The sequence below is a fragment of the Phocoena phocoena genome, chromosome 4 (genome assembly GCF_963924675.1).
Source record: "Phocoena phocoena chromosome 4, mPhoPho1.1, whole genome shotgun sequence".
NCBI lineage: Eukaryota > Metazoa > Chordata > Mammalia > Artiodactyla > Phocoenidae > Phocoena > Phocoena phocoena.
Genome location: NC_089222.1, coordinates 95,476,037 through 95,491,083, shown reverse-complemented (window position 1 = coordinate 95,491,083; position 15,047 = coordinate 95,476,037).

Here is a 15,047-nt window from a genome sequence, read left to right as displayed (position 1 = left end):
GGAGCCTGTGAGATTAAAGGCAGCTGTAACTGCATATAAGAACTTTACTCTAATTGATAAAGTTGGTTCCTGTTGGGGTCGAGGGTAACAATTCCAAAACCTCTATATATCTATACTGGAATTGAAAAATTAAATAAATGGCTGGCAGATGGAGAGAGCTGGTTTTCTCACCACTGCGGGGGAGTTAGTAGATAAGTAAGGGGAAGAGACTGGAAAAAGCCATTTGAGTTAGAGTTGGAGATACTGTTTTGAAATCATATTTGAATTGTTATAGATACAGATGGAGATTACATAGATATAGATGATATAAGTATAGATATGTATATATACATGGTTAGTGTACATACATATATTTCTTCCTTCTTTTAGCTGAGAGAGCCTAGAAACAATGACAACCCAATAACAGTAAGCCCACTTAATGCCAAGTTCTTGGTTCTAATACCATATTCCAATATAAGGAACAAATTCTCCTTGGAGAAGTGGCTGATTCTAGGACTGGGGCAGGGAATATACAAGATAAGCTTGGATAATTTATTATGCTAAAAAGTAAAATAAAAACCCTAAAAACCAAACCAACCAACCAATCACAGTGATAAGAGCTATGTCAAATGGAAGAAGAAGACAACTGAGAAAGCTCTCAATGGCCAAAGCTGGAACAATTTGAATAACAAAATTGTATTATATTATAACCCAGAGTATAATATAAAAATCCATTAGTTTATATTGCTACAATATATGATTGAATAAATAAATAATATATGGTACAGGCTAGACATATCTTCTATGCAGAAAAATGCCAAGTAATATATGTAGATATTCTTTCTCAAGGAATTAAAACATAATTCCTCACCTCTTAAATGTGGACTACACACAGTGACTTTCCTATAAAGCATACAGTATGGAAGGGGGGAAGGAAGAGTATCTTTAGAGTGGAGAAACCTGACAAAAGCTACCTAAGCCAGTGATTAACATAAACAGTGACATCATATTGACACTATATGCCCTTGACATGATGTGATGAAAATGGCACTTTACATCTTGATTTTGTTCCCCAAAACTTGTAACATCAGTCTAATCGTGGAAAAAATGTTAAACAATTCCCAGTTGAGGGACATTACACAAAATAAGTGAACACTACTCAAAACTGTTAAGGTCATCAAAAACATGAGAAGTCAGAGAAATTGTCACAGCCAAGAGGAGTCTAAGGAGACAAGATGACTAAATGTAATAGTGACATCCTGGATAGGATCCTGGAAAAGAAAAAGGCCTCAGGAAAAAAACCAATGAAATCTGAATAAAGTAGAGTATTTAACCATTACATATCAATATCACTTCAATTATTTTAACAAATACACCATATGAATGTAAGATGTTGGTTACAAGGCAGAAACTTGTTGTGGGGTATGAGAAATCTCTGTATTATCTTCATAACTTCCGTGAATCTAAATCTATTCTAGAAAAAGTTTATTAAAAATGTTTAAATGTTACAAAGTACTTTGATAAAACACACAGATCCCAGATAAAATTATTCATTAAATTGGGCTGGATTGCTTAAAAGTTTTCATTATCATGGCTGAACTTATGTAAAATTGCTCATATGAACAGAGGAAAAATTTTTCCTTTATGGTCTATCTCTTTTTATTTTATTTTTCCTGATTCCAACTTGAGAATAAGAATGATACTTTTTCCTTTGTAAAACAATCATTACTTTTGCTCATCTTCTTAATCAAATATGTGACATGTTAGTATTTCTACTTATTCATATCTATTTAATTCAGGAAGTTGGTGATTGTGGATGAGATCTTTTGGAATATTTTCAGGATTAAATAGCACAAATCTAAAACCTGAATTAACTCCCCAAATTGTCACATAATTTACTCACTTCCTGAAATACTGCTTTTGAAGATAAGCACAATCTGGTATTCAACCTTTAGAAAGATGATGACGTTGTACAGAGCTTGGGAGAGTTAACTAATTCCTGGACTTCAGTAACAATACAAGACTAAATCAGGCAACAACTTTATTTCAGTGTATATTTTAATCCCAAAACTGGTTCCCAGTAGCATGGAAAAAATTTTTTCTAAGCTACTATATAAATTCGTAACAAAAATGAGATATGGGGGGGGAAGTCTTGTGAAAACTTCTCATTTATTAGGTATTTTAGAACAATCTGGAATATATCTAAGGAAATGCGTGCAAGAAAATTCAGAGACAAAATAGTGGAAGAAATCATTTAAATGAAATTTAATTCACAGTTTTAATTCTTTTTAGTGGTTAAATATAGATTTTTTTCCTCTTATTATTTCCTCCTGCAATCAATTTATCTGAAGCTTCCTCCATCCTTTAGTAGCTGCCCTTTGAGAAGATAAAAAGAAATGAATGTTGTATGTACTACTTGAACATGTGTGAACTCTGGGTCACTCCTTACACCAGTGGACACCAAGCTGTTGTTCTGGCATGTTTTATACTGACGAAGCAATACTATGGTCAGAATTTGTATTTCCATTATAGATTCGTGTGTGATGCATTATAGCACATCTCCACTGATTGAATTAATCAACATCGTTTCCTTCCCACCACATCTAAGAGAACTGTTATCACTTTACTTCTACTTATTTTCAATGCATTTTATATTTCTTAAGATGTTCTGTCCTACAGAATATTATTAAGTTTCTTTAATTTTCTCATGCTTTTGAAAGCCAGAGTTTTGTAATACACTCAATATTATGCCTCTAGATCTGGTAACCGGATTAAATCCTGTAAAAAGTTTCTTTGCTCATGCCATGGCTGGGAGTAAAGGCTCTATGCAAAATATATGAATAAAATAAGAGAAAATGTAGAGGTTTAAAATTTGAACTAAAACAATATATCCCTGACTATATGAATTTCAATATGATATTTTATTATACACATTTATCTCTATGTATGTCTCTATTTTTTCTACCTTTATTGAGATACAATTAATAAATAAAACTGTATAAATATAAGGCATACAACATGAGGATTTGATATATGTATAGATTGTAAAATGATTATCACAACATAATGGTAATCCATCACCTCACAGTTTTGTATATATATATATATATATATATATATATATATATATATATATATATATAAAATTGTAGGCACCATGTTATTTATTAGATCCCCAGAAATTATTCATCTTATAGCTGCAAGTTTGTTTACTTATTCATTTATTTTGTCATTAAAATTTTTGAGCTTCTAGTGTCAACTGAAAATAAGACACAGTTCCTTCCCTAGTGAACGCATAGTCTGGTAGAAGACAACTTTGAGAAAAGTAAAACTATATTAATGGCAAATATATATGTTACATGCCGAAAAGGCTGTTCAAGCTCAAGGAAGAGAGTAAGAGAATAAGTGGATAAAAAAAGGGATTATGTTATATAAATAATATGAACATTTTTGTTATAATTTTTAACTATTTATTGTTACATAATTTTCTTTCTTTAAAAGAAACAGAAAAACATCTCTTACAGAGATACTGACTGTTAAGTTTAGTCTGGTTGCTTATTTTAACTGCTAAATTTACATCTCATAAAACAGTGTTGAATGATTTATAGACAATATTGAAACTCTAATATTTTAAACACATGTTCTTAGTTTTGATGCATTTTTCTTATCTTAAAGCTAACAACCTAAAATTTATAATTTCAGTTATCTTGTTACTTCATGCCTAGCACAAATCATAAAGTTATGATTGAAAATTAATAACATTAATGACAGAGTATCAATATATTAATACTTAATGTTCAAATTGGCATAGATGAAAGTTGAAAAATGATGTCTTTTTTAATATTTACTTACTCTTTTTATGGCTCATGTGCACAAACATGCGTTTCACTATGTTCAGTTTACTTTACCTCATCTGAAACGTTTCAGCTAAGTATGTTGAGATCAACTTTGTTTTTCTCAGACTTCCATGATGACTGCCCTTCTTCCCTGTCTTTTGTATGCTTACCAACCAGACTTGCATAAAAAGGAAAAACTATGTCGGTGTATCTTCTGCCGAGCAATGGAATTTCACATGCAGCAGCTGGCTGAATGCAAGTTTCTGAGCAAATGATTTGTGATTGGATTTGCCTCTCCTTTATGGACTCTACCATTGCTTTCAGTGTCCTGTTCAATTTGAGACTATAAAAACCTGAAAGCAATCACAAGGTGAATTTCAATAAATTGAATTTATGATGAGTGTGAAGGATAATTTGCTGACAGCTTTAAATTGTAAGCACTTCTTTCAATGGTAAATATACCCAAATTGCTTTGTTTTTCTCATAAGAGATTCAGCACCTTGAAACAAAGATTTGCCATAAAACAAACTCTCCAGCAAACATCTGCTCCCTGTCTCTAAAGCTCTGAGACAGGTGAAATAGGACTCTGGCTGTATGAGCTATATTTTAAAGCTTTGACATTGGAAAGGGATTCATTCTTTACATTTGTATCAGTAAAAGGATTAACATTCTTCTTTGGAAAGAAAAAACATCAGACCTATTTCAAATATACTTATCTAGTTTAAAGTACTTACTCCAGCTCAATATAAATCTAAAACTATATAAATCTGAATAAAATATTTGATGATCCTATTTTTATTCTGCTTGAATATTTGTGTGTTTAATTTGGGGGGAGATTCACCAGGTATTTTTACTGAAAATAGCCCTACATATTATAAAAATAAAAGTGTATAGAGAATCTTTGCTCTGGAGGGCTCTATGATCTATAAGCATGCACTAGTCAATATTTGTAGAAACATAGACTGTTAATAGAAGATGCTATGCAAAAATAGTACATAGGCTAACAAATATGAACGTGCACACAAATTACTAGTGATCAGATAACTGCATTGAGCTATCGTTTATTCACCAGTTTAACAAAAGCTAAAGTGTGGAATAGAAACCATAAGGAAGGATGTGGAAAAAACTGTAACTCTTATTCACTACTAATGAAAGTAAAAATTGTTATAACCGCTTTTGAAAACCATTTTATGTTTTCTAGTAAAGATGAAGATATATGTACACCAATGACTTAACAATTCCATCCCAATAATATACCTTAGAGCAATTCTGTTGAATAGGAATATAATGCAAGCCCATGTATAACTTTAAATTGTCTAGTAACCATGTTAAAAATAAAAATTAATAGGTGATACACATTTTAATAATGTATTTTATTTAACTCACTATAGCTACAATATTATTATTTTGAAGTGTAATCAATATAAAAGTATAAGATATTCTACATTCTTTTTTCTTTTGGTATTGTCTTCAAAATCAGGTATCTATTTTATACTTAGAGTGCATCCAAATTGAAAAAAACAGATTTCAAGTACTTAATAGCCACATGTGGCCTGTGTGTACTGTAATGGACTTGCAACCTTAGAAAATATTTTCATACGTGTATCAGGAAGCATACACAAGAACGTTCATATTGATGTTATTTATAGTCTATATTGGTCAGGACTGAGTCAGTAAAACAGAGTCCATGGCAGTGACCTGATAAAGGGATTTTAAAATAAAAAGATTCTTAAGTTAGTGTGGGAAGTACTGAAAACTCTCTAAATCAAACAAACCATGAGCCAAACAAGAGATAAGCAACAACACTAAGCCGGTGCATCTCTCAGGCTGATAGAATAAAAGGAGAATGTGGTATTCTTTATGAAGTCCAAACTCCTTAGAGTCACTTATAGAACTTTTAAGTGATCTTCGCCTTTATGTTTTTCCATTTTCAATCCACCTCCCAAAATTCCCACTCTCTCCTTATCAACCTACATTAGTTCCCAGAATATATTCTTTTGCTCCTTTATTTCATACATTTGTGCCATTGCATACATAGTGTAAGTTGCCTGAAATACTCTCAACAACACTCCTCCCGATTGATCAATCAATCACTTTCTGTTTTCTCTAACTTCAGGCAGATATAAACTTCTTCAATAAGAAGAGTGTGCTTATCTTCTCACCCCCTTCTTGTCATGCTGGGTTAACCACACTTCTATACAACCATAGCCCCCCAGTCATAATCTGATTTAAACTTCTCATGTCTTTTTATAACATTGGTCTTACTTTCTCCATTGTATCATAAAATATTTGAGAGTATTTCAGTAATGTCTGTATTGCCAACTACTTGCATTTAGTAGGTATGGAAGCAATATTTTGCAAAGAACTGAACAATTGAAATGTTCAAATGAAAAAAATGTAACACAAACATGCTTTTGAGTTAAAATTAGTTTCCAATATGCTTTCCAAAATTATATTAGTTGCAACGATTTGGACTATCTCTAATGCCAGCCAGATCATGATTAGCCAGGACAGAGACAAAGTATAATGAAAACTATAGATCGTGAATGTAATCTGCACACTGTAATTTAATTTAGAAACTACTAATTCTTAATTTTAAGTATTTATAACTGCATAATTCATCATAGTTCATGTATTACAAATAATGTAGAATGGGGGAAACAAAATAGTTTTTACACAGCAGAGAAATAATAAAGTAAATATTGAAATTTCCTTTCAGCTATGACAGCAATCAAAACAAAAAAAGAAGATAAATTACTTTTTAAAAAAATAGTAAAAGGCTGAATTTGTTTTTGAAACTTTCCTTAACTTTATGTTTGTTATATGTTATATAAAAATAACTTCTACTGGGAAATATTTATCTCTTTTATTGAACTCAGGAAGAAAGCTTTCAAATAACTCCAAAAGGTATACGACTAATGTGAAACTTTGGAATCAGACCTGAAAACTGATTGGGTTTCTCTTCTGGAATTGAGTCTAAAAGAGATGTCAAATATCAGTAAAATGGTTGAAAGACTGAAGGAATATGTGGAAAAGTAACTTTCATCTATTTTAATATAATAGTGCATTTGGTGATTGCTGAATATAATTCTCATTGCTTCCATCTTTAGAATGAGAGAATAACTAATATGTTAATTATTATTAGAAGTACATTACAAACTTCAGTAAAGTTAATAGGTATAGTTGCTTTGGCTAGGTTGATGGATATTTGTCATTTCCTTGGGATTAAAACCAGTGATATTTTTCTAGCAGATATGTATCCTGAAGCACTGTGAAAGTGGGTCCATTTGAGAACAATGCTTTTGTAGTGTGTGTGTGTGTGTGTGCGTGTGTGTGTGTGTGTGTGTGTGTGTGTGTGTATGTGCCTGTGGTGGGGGGTCTATATGGGTGAGTTAGTTCAATTTTTAGTATCTTTTAAAATTCTGATCTGGGAACCACAGGTAAAAAAATGTATTTATGTAGCAAAGGCAGGCATAGAGCTTCAAACGTTGTCCCATCATTTCCATTAGTGTGGGTAGTTTGACTTGATAATTCTCTTTCAAAAATAGGCAGATTTTCAAAATTTGTTTCATCTTTTCTATGTGGCTATTCATTTGCATCAAAAATATTAGGTGGGTTTCAACACTTTAATTCACTATTTTCTTTTTGCAGAGACAAATTTTTTTTTAGCAAAACAATATCTTAAGAAGATAAAATGTCTAACAAAATGACGGCTTCTAAATAGAGTATGTGACCTTAAGGGAATATAAATCTGGCCAAAGTCAAGTATCTAGAATAATCCCATCTAGATAAGATGCTTTGAAGTTTTTTTAGGTCCTGAATTCTCCATCTTTTCCTTGTTGCTTGTTTTAGTGCTAATTGTTGAGTACTTATCTTCTTCCTTGAATTTATTCATAGGAAATTAACGCTTTCCTTCTTTTTGGCTTGAGAGACTCACTCACCACTCTCCAGGGCAAGAATCCCTGCAAGAGATTACTCCTAGTTCCACATAGGAACATGATGAAGGTGGGGATCCAGTCAGATGGGATATCATGAAAACCTATGTTTGCCATGGTTTTTATCATTGAAAATGTGATTTTCTGCACTTCAAATTTTGTTAGTTTGATTTGTGTGGCTGGAATTCCTATATTCCTTTTTACTTTTGATTCTTTTAAAAATTCTTGGCATTTTAAATCATTAAAGTAAGTTTGATTTGATTATTAATGGATTAATTCTGCTTAGTGTTTTATGTGAATAGATTTAAGAAACTTCAACTGTATGAATATTTTTTAGAATACTTGCAAAATACCCTGTTCCCAAATTTTATGTTGATATATACAGAAATGTATGTATATAGATGGTAAAGTCCATCTCTTTCTCAAAATTCTTCTAATAATTCTAACTAAATTTATCTCATAATTCCATGAATCATATGAAAGATGGAGAGTAGAGGTAATCTGATATGATTTTTTTGTGGTGGATAATTTTTTGAGAAAGAATACATGCATTGAATTTATGACAGCATTATGGATTCGGAAGAAAAATCAAAATAGAAAATACAAAACCTTAAATTATTTTTAATAACAGCACATATATTTAAAATAATTTATAAATTAACTCAGCACTAGATTTTCTAAAATGTAGTGCTGTGTGCTGCCAACTTGGCCAAAATATTTGTGTAAATTTTACACATAAAATGATGAGATTACCTTTCAAAAGTATGTATTTCTTATAGCTTATTAATTTGAGATTGCCACTGTTCCTGAGAGAAAATCTGTGTGAATGAACTTGGTAAAGGTGAATGAACTATCACTATCAACTATCACTATGTCAGATGAGATAGGCATTTTCCAAGAGCCTGCAACTAAGAATTCCATGCATAGAATACAATCAATGATGCTACACATAGATAAAAAAGAGAACAAAATCCTATAAGATGCAATAAAAAATTAAAATTAGAGAAATATTTTACCTTGAAACTTTTTTTTTTTTGTGGTACACGGGCCTCTCACTGTTGTGTCCTCTCCCGTTGCGGAGCACAGGCTCTGGACGCGCAGGCTCAGTGGCCATGGCTCACGGGCCCAGCCGCTTTGCGGCATGTGGGATCTTCCCGGAGCGGGGCATGAACCCACGTCCTCTGCATTGGCAGGTGGACTCTCAACCACTGTGCCACCAGGGAAGCCCTACCTTGAAACTTTTAAATAAATTTAATAAAACATAATTTATACTTTTGAGATTTATAACTTTTTTTTTTCTGATTTCTGCTTTATTTTGCTTTCCATTATAACTGGGAAACATCCAAGATCCCTCGAAGGATTTTTGTTGTTGTTTTTTGCTACATCAGATTTCTTATTTAGTTATATTGGTTAAGATGGGCCAGTGGCAAGAAAAAAAAGTCACAGAATATTATTCTTTTCTAGGAAAGGAAGCATGTTCAAAAGAAAAACACACAAAAAAACCTGTCTCTTTAATTTCACAGACGTTCTCTTCATTACAGCTAGAAGGATTTTTATTCATTCATCTCTACTTCAGAAAACTAGCAGTACCATCTTTGTAGTGGAGATTGGATTTGTGTTTTGAGGTGCCATGTTGTTCTTTAACTCCTATAAGAAAAAAAGTAACTGTATCATGTTGACTTGGCTACCAAAGGGATTCCAACAAAGTCCATAGTCATATGCACCAGTTTTATTTTTATGAACAAAGTTGTTTCCTTTGGCTTTCAGATCACTAAAAAATTAGCTCATTCGAAGTGTTATCAAAATGAACTGGATCTAATGTAATTCATGTCTCTACTTCACATTTATACCAAGTTACAATGTGTGAAAATGTACGTGTAGAGGAGCAAAACTTGCCACCTCAAAATACCTCTTTGGCATGTGTATTATATTGGGCTGAAAAAAATGAAGGCCCAAAAGACTCTGGACGAAACTTTGACCTTCCCTTTAACTGCTTTAAAAGTTTACATAAAAGGCCTTTTCCCAGAATAGAGCTATCACCAGAGATAGCCTCAAAGAATATGGGCTAAGTATGGGAAGGGAGACTATAGGCAAGCCCAAGAAATCAGGGGCCACTCTGTCCAGTTGTCTCTGCAGGGTCCAGAAAATGTTTATTTACTAAACATTTGCTTTTCTTTCTCCATGTGGATTGCCTTCCTCCCAGTGGTTTGAAGTCCCAAGCAACTACCCCCAACATTCTCTTTGGTCTTTAACTAAAGATGGTATTTATACTGTTTTCCTGGGTCTTTCCCATGAAAACATATTTGGTTTTCTTCTGTTAATCTGTCTCATGTCAATTTAGTTCTCAGACCAGCCAGAAGAACCTAGGAGAACAGAAGATAATGTCTTCCTCCCCAACATACGGAATTTAAAAGTCTAAGCTATTTTGTAGTCTTCACATTGTGCTCTGACTCTTGCATAATAAGGGGAAATAGTAATAGTGGAGTTAGTAGATAATCAGCACATATGGTGATTTACCATGTGTTGCGTGCTGTGCATTAAACTTTTTATTCTCACAAGAATAGATGCTTAAAGTAAAATAACATTTCAAACACAATCCATATGAATATATTTCTAGTCAATTACTTTTTGTGTTGTTCAACATTTCTACAAGGTACATATATTAAGTTGACTTTTATATTCAGAGAAAAGAAGAAAAGAATGACTATGCTACTTGCTGAATACCTCCTAATAAAATTTAGTTTTCTTCTATTTATATTTTAGAATATTTAGACAATAAGGATACAATTGTAATGTCCAAAATTCTTTAAGAGTTTAGAAAATTTTAAAACACAGGAATCCAGTGACCTAGGAAAATAGTTTAGAAAATTATGGACTCTTAACAAATATAATGTAACATCAACAACAAAAAAGACTTTTTACACTTCTTTAGGTTAAAGAGCAAATCACCTTGGCTCAAAATATTTTTATTAATATTTTATTTTTACCTTTAAAAAGAAACTCTATTGTTATGAACTTCAAATACCATTTTTTTGCTACATAAAACATTGACACAATTACATTAATTTTTTAAAGCATAAAATCAAGTGAATGGAGTTAAATGCAAAATGCACCTGTGTGCTTCTTAAAAACAATCTGATTCATCAGGTAACCCAGGACAAGTGATTTATTGGCAAGATGGAAAGGAGGGGAAAGACAATAACTGAGTGAATATAAAAATATCAGATAAGCTATGGGATTATATATGGCATCATATAAAACTTCTGGACTGTGTCTCCAAGAAAAATACATCTTTACTCTCAGTTCTGCTGGTACCAAGCTGCAAAATTTGGAGAATTATTCCAAAATTTAAAATTGAAGGAACAATTAAATAAGAGAAAGGAAACATGCTACCACAGAAAAATAGGCTAATTTTAAAAGCACACTTCACCATTATTATATTTAAATGATGTTTTCAATCACTTGATTTGACTCTATGTGGTGCATAGCAACTGCAATAGCACAATATATTTGAATGAGGATTATTATAATTTACTAAGAAATGCTGCAGGAGATTAGGAAACTTGAAAGGCCAGCACTGCACTTCCATAACAGCCATCACTGCCAGATAATTAACCTTGCTGTTTGTTTAGTATCTATCGAATGCTTCATTACCGATTCAGTTAATTATCTCCTGGTAATGACCGCTACAGAAGGTAGAATTGCTTAATTAAAATTATTTAGATAAAAGAGGAACTTTGATTGGGTGATGCATATTAGAAAGGTTTGATTAATCTTGATGAGATACACAACACATCTAAAGCTTTACTTTATTGTATCAAAATGCCAAATTCATTCTTTTTTCCAATCAAAAATAAAATATTTTTTTCCTTTGCCAAATATATTTAAAAAATAAGACAACAATGAGTAGATGAAAAACACCCCTTTCAGTGCTAATTTTACTATAGGGAGGCTTGAAGAATAAAAGGAGAACCCTATTTATTTTATAAGATGCGACTGATATAAATTAGCATTCCTTCTTGCTTGAAGGGATGATATTATACCCAGGAAGACAAACTTGGCATTATGCATACACATCACTTAAGAGATGTAAATCATCTTCAGCTTTCTTCATAAGTATCCACAGGTGAATTTCCTAGTCCTTTTTTCATACTAACATGGCCACCAGATTTGAGCATTGGCCAGATGATACTCTTTGTGCATGAGTCAGAATGCACTGGGTTTGAAACAAAACTCTTCCATTTCAGTACCAGTAGCAGTTTTACAGAGTCTTGTCATCTTCCCTTGAGTAAACAGTGTCTTTTTCTTTCTTAAGAGAAGATAGAGTTAATTGTTCTGACCATTTCCAGCTCTAGCTAGATCAAAGAACAGTATTTCATCTTCTTGGCTTCTCAGGATAAATATTCCTAAGTGAATTTTATTAAAGTACAGTCAATTTTAATAAAAACTGCATTTTTTTTTCTTTTTAGTGGGGAGAGAGTTTTTGTTTGGTTTTATATATGGTGCCTCATTTCAAAGTTCTTCAAAACTTCAAGAAGTTGCTGGTAATAATTGCATAAACTTTCCAATAAATATTTATTCTGTAATGAGCCAAAAGTTACCTTTAATTACCTATATTATGCCACAAATGCATGGAGTTCTTACAGGGCACCTAGAACCTAAGTAGAGTTTAGGATATTACTGCTCAAAGGTAATGAAAAAGCATAATAGCAGCTCATAGAGAATGTGATAGAGATTCCTCGATAACACTCCCTCCCTGTGACATCTAAGAGTTCAACTGGTATTACAATGTGCACTGTGGAATACAAGATTGACAGTATAAGATAATTAAACTACTTAAGAGTTAAATAAAAACAGACAGATAACACTTCAACATGAAACCTACAGTGTGATTATCACAGACTCTAGATTTATTTGTTCTTACTTGGAAATATGCACAACTGAGATTCAAGAAAAATGTCCTGGGGGAAAATAACATAGAAATGTTTTACTTGAAAAGGCAATCATAGGCAGACTTTTCTTTCCCCTACAAGTAGGAAACTAATAGCACTCTTATATATTATAATAATTTAAAAAATAACAAACAAACAAACAACACAAATATTTCAAAATAAAGTTATAGATGAGTGCATTCCTCAACATTTTGCAGAATCATACACTAGCCTTTATTAAAAACTATAGTGGGGAAGGATATATTGGGAGATTCGGATTGACATATACACACTACTGTATTTTAAAAAGATAACTAATAAGATCCAAATATATAGCACAGGGAACACTACTCTGTAATGACCTATATGGGAAAAGAATCTAAAAAAAAGAGTGGATATATGTATAACTGATTTACTTTGCTGTACACCTGAAACTAACACAACATTGTAAATCAATTATACTCCAATAAAAATTTTAAAATAAATTAATTAATTTTAAAAAGATGGGTTCCGATGGGTGAACAGAGGGGCCCTGTCTGGGCATAAGAACAATAGCTGGGCTTTCAATTAACTTTACTTAACAAAAGGTAAATGAGAATTCTTCAACAAGGCATGGAGGAAACAAATGCTTCAAGGGACAATACACTCTACAACATTATCAATGAATTTACTTTCTACTGCTACAAAGAATAATTGCAATATGTATACCAATGTTTCTTACTAAAATAAATATATATATATACTATCCATGTATATGTTCATATATATATTCTCTATATATGCTCTATTCACATACATATATTCATATATATATATATGAATAGTGAATATTTGTATCCTGCCTGTCAGCAGCAAAATCATTTGATGATTTTTTTGTTCACACGTTTGTACCGTCTAGAGATCATTTACTCATTTGTTAAACAAATTTACCACTCAAATCTATGAAAACACTTACATGGATTTAAAAGATAAAATTTAACCTTAACACCAACAATGGCTTAACACCAATAAATGGATATGTTTCATTTTCCTTAAAAAAACAAACAAAAACAATTATATATGATGATCATGTTCTCTGACTTGACGCAATTTAGATAGAATTAAGAAGATGACTAAAATATTATTGTGAATACAGTACATCCCCTACATATGAACCTTCAAATTGCGAACTTTCAAAGATGTGAATGTGCATTCAAATGTCCAATCACTTGTCTGTTATATACTGTCACATGCGTGCATCCACTACAAGTGGTTGTACTTTTGTGTACTTTACTGTACAGTACTGTTGCTGTACAACACAAGGAGCTTACTAATAAAGACCTGATGGAACTGGAGGCCCAAAGGAAGGACAAAGAGAGACAAGAGGAAGAAGAAATAACAGAAGAACCAAAGAGATTCACCATGCAGGAAATGGCAAGTGGATTTCCTTTATTTGAGGAGGCACTGTTAGTTTTTGAGGCACAGGACTTAAATGCAGAATGCTACATGAAGGTTGCAGCAGCTGTTCTTAATGCAGTCTAGTCTTGCTCTCTGTCTCCTATTGCTGACAGTCCTTCAGCTCTACCATCTCCCGCCTCTTCTCCCTTCTCCAGTCAGTAACTCTTCTTGCCTGTTCACTCGATGCCAGCCTCTGTATGCCAGCTGTTGTACTGTACTACTGTACTTTTCAAGGTACTATACTGTAAGATTAAAAATGTTTTCTTTATTTATTGTGTTTGTTTTTATGTATTATTTGTGTGAAAAGTATTATAAACCTATTATAATGCAGTAGTATATAGTCGATTGTATTAGTTGGGTACCTAACTTTGTTGGACTTACAGAACAAATTGGACTTACAAATGTGCTCTCAGAATGGAACTCATTTGTAGGTAGGGGACTTACTGTACTTTTTAATGTATCCATGGAATAAAGTAAACCAACAAAATTACTTTAAAGTAACTATTAGAATATAATAAATAATTGCATGGAAATAATGGAATTAAGAAAACACTTAATTTTTAATGATATATACATATCAAAATTTGAGGAATTAAATTTAAGTAATGTTTGTAAGAAAGTTTTCTGCTCTACATGATTGTAATAGAAAAGATAAAAGCAATAAAATTAAAGGCTGAACACTCAGGCATAGAGACTAGAAAACAGAAAATTAAAGGAAACTGCATAGGAAATATAATAAAGACAAGAGTGGAAATTCTTGCAATAGAAAAAATGCCATAATAGAAAATTTAAAAAGTTCTTCAGGTCCTCCCTGGTGGTGCAGTGGTTGAGAGTCCGCCTGCTAATGCAGGGGACACGGGTTCGTGCCCCGGTCCAGGAGGATCCCACATGCCATGGAGCAGCTGGGCCTGTGAGCCATGGCTGCTGAG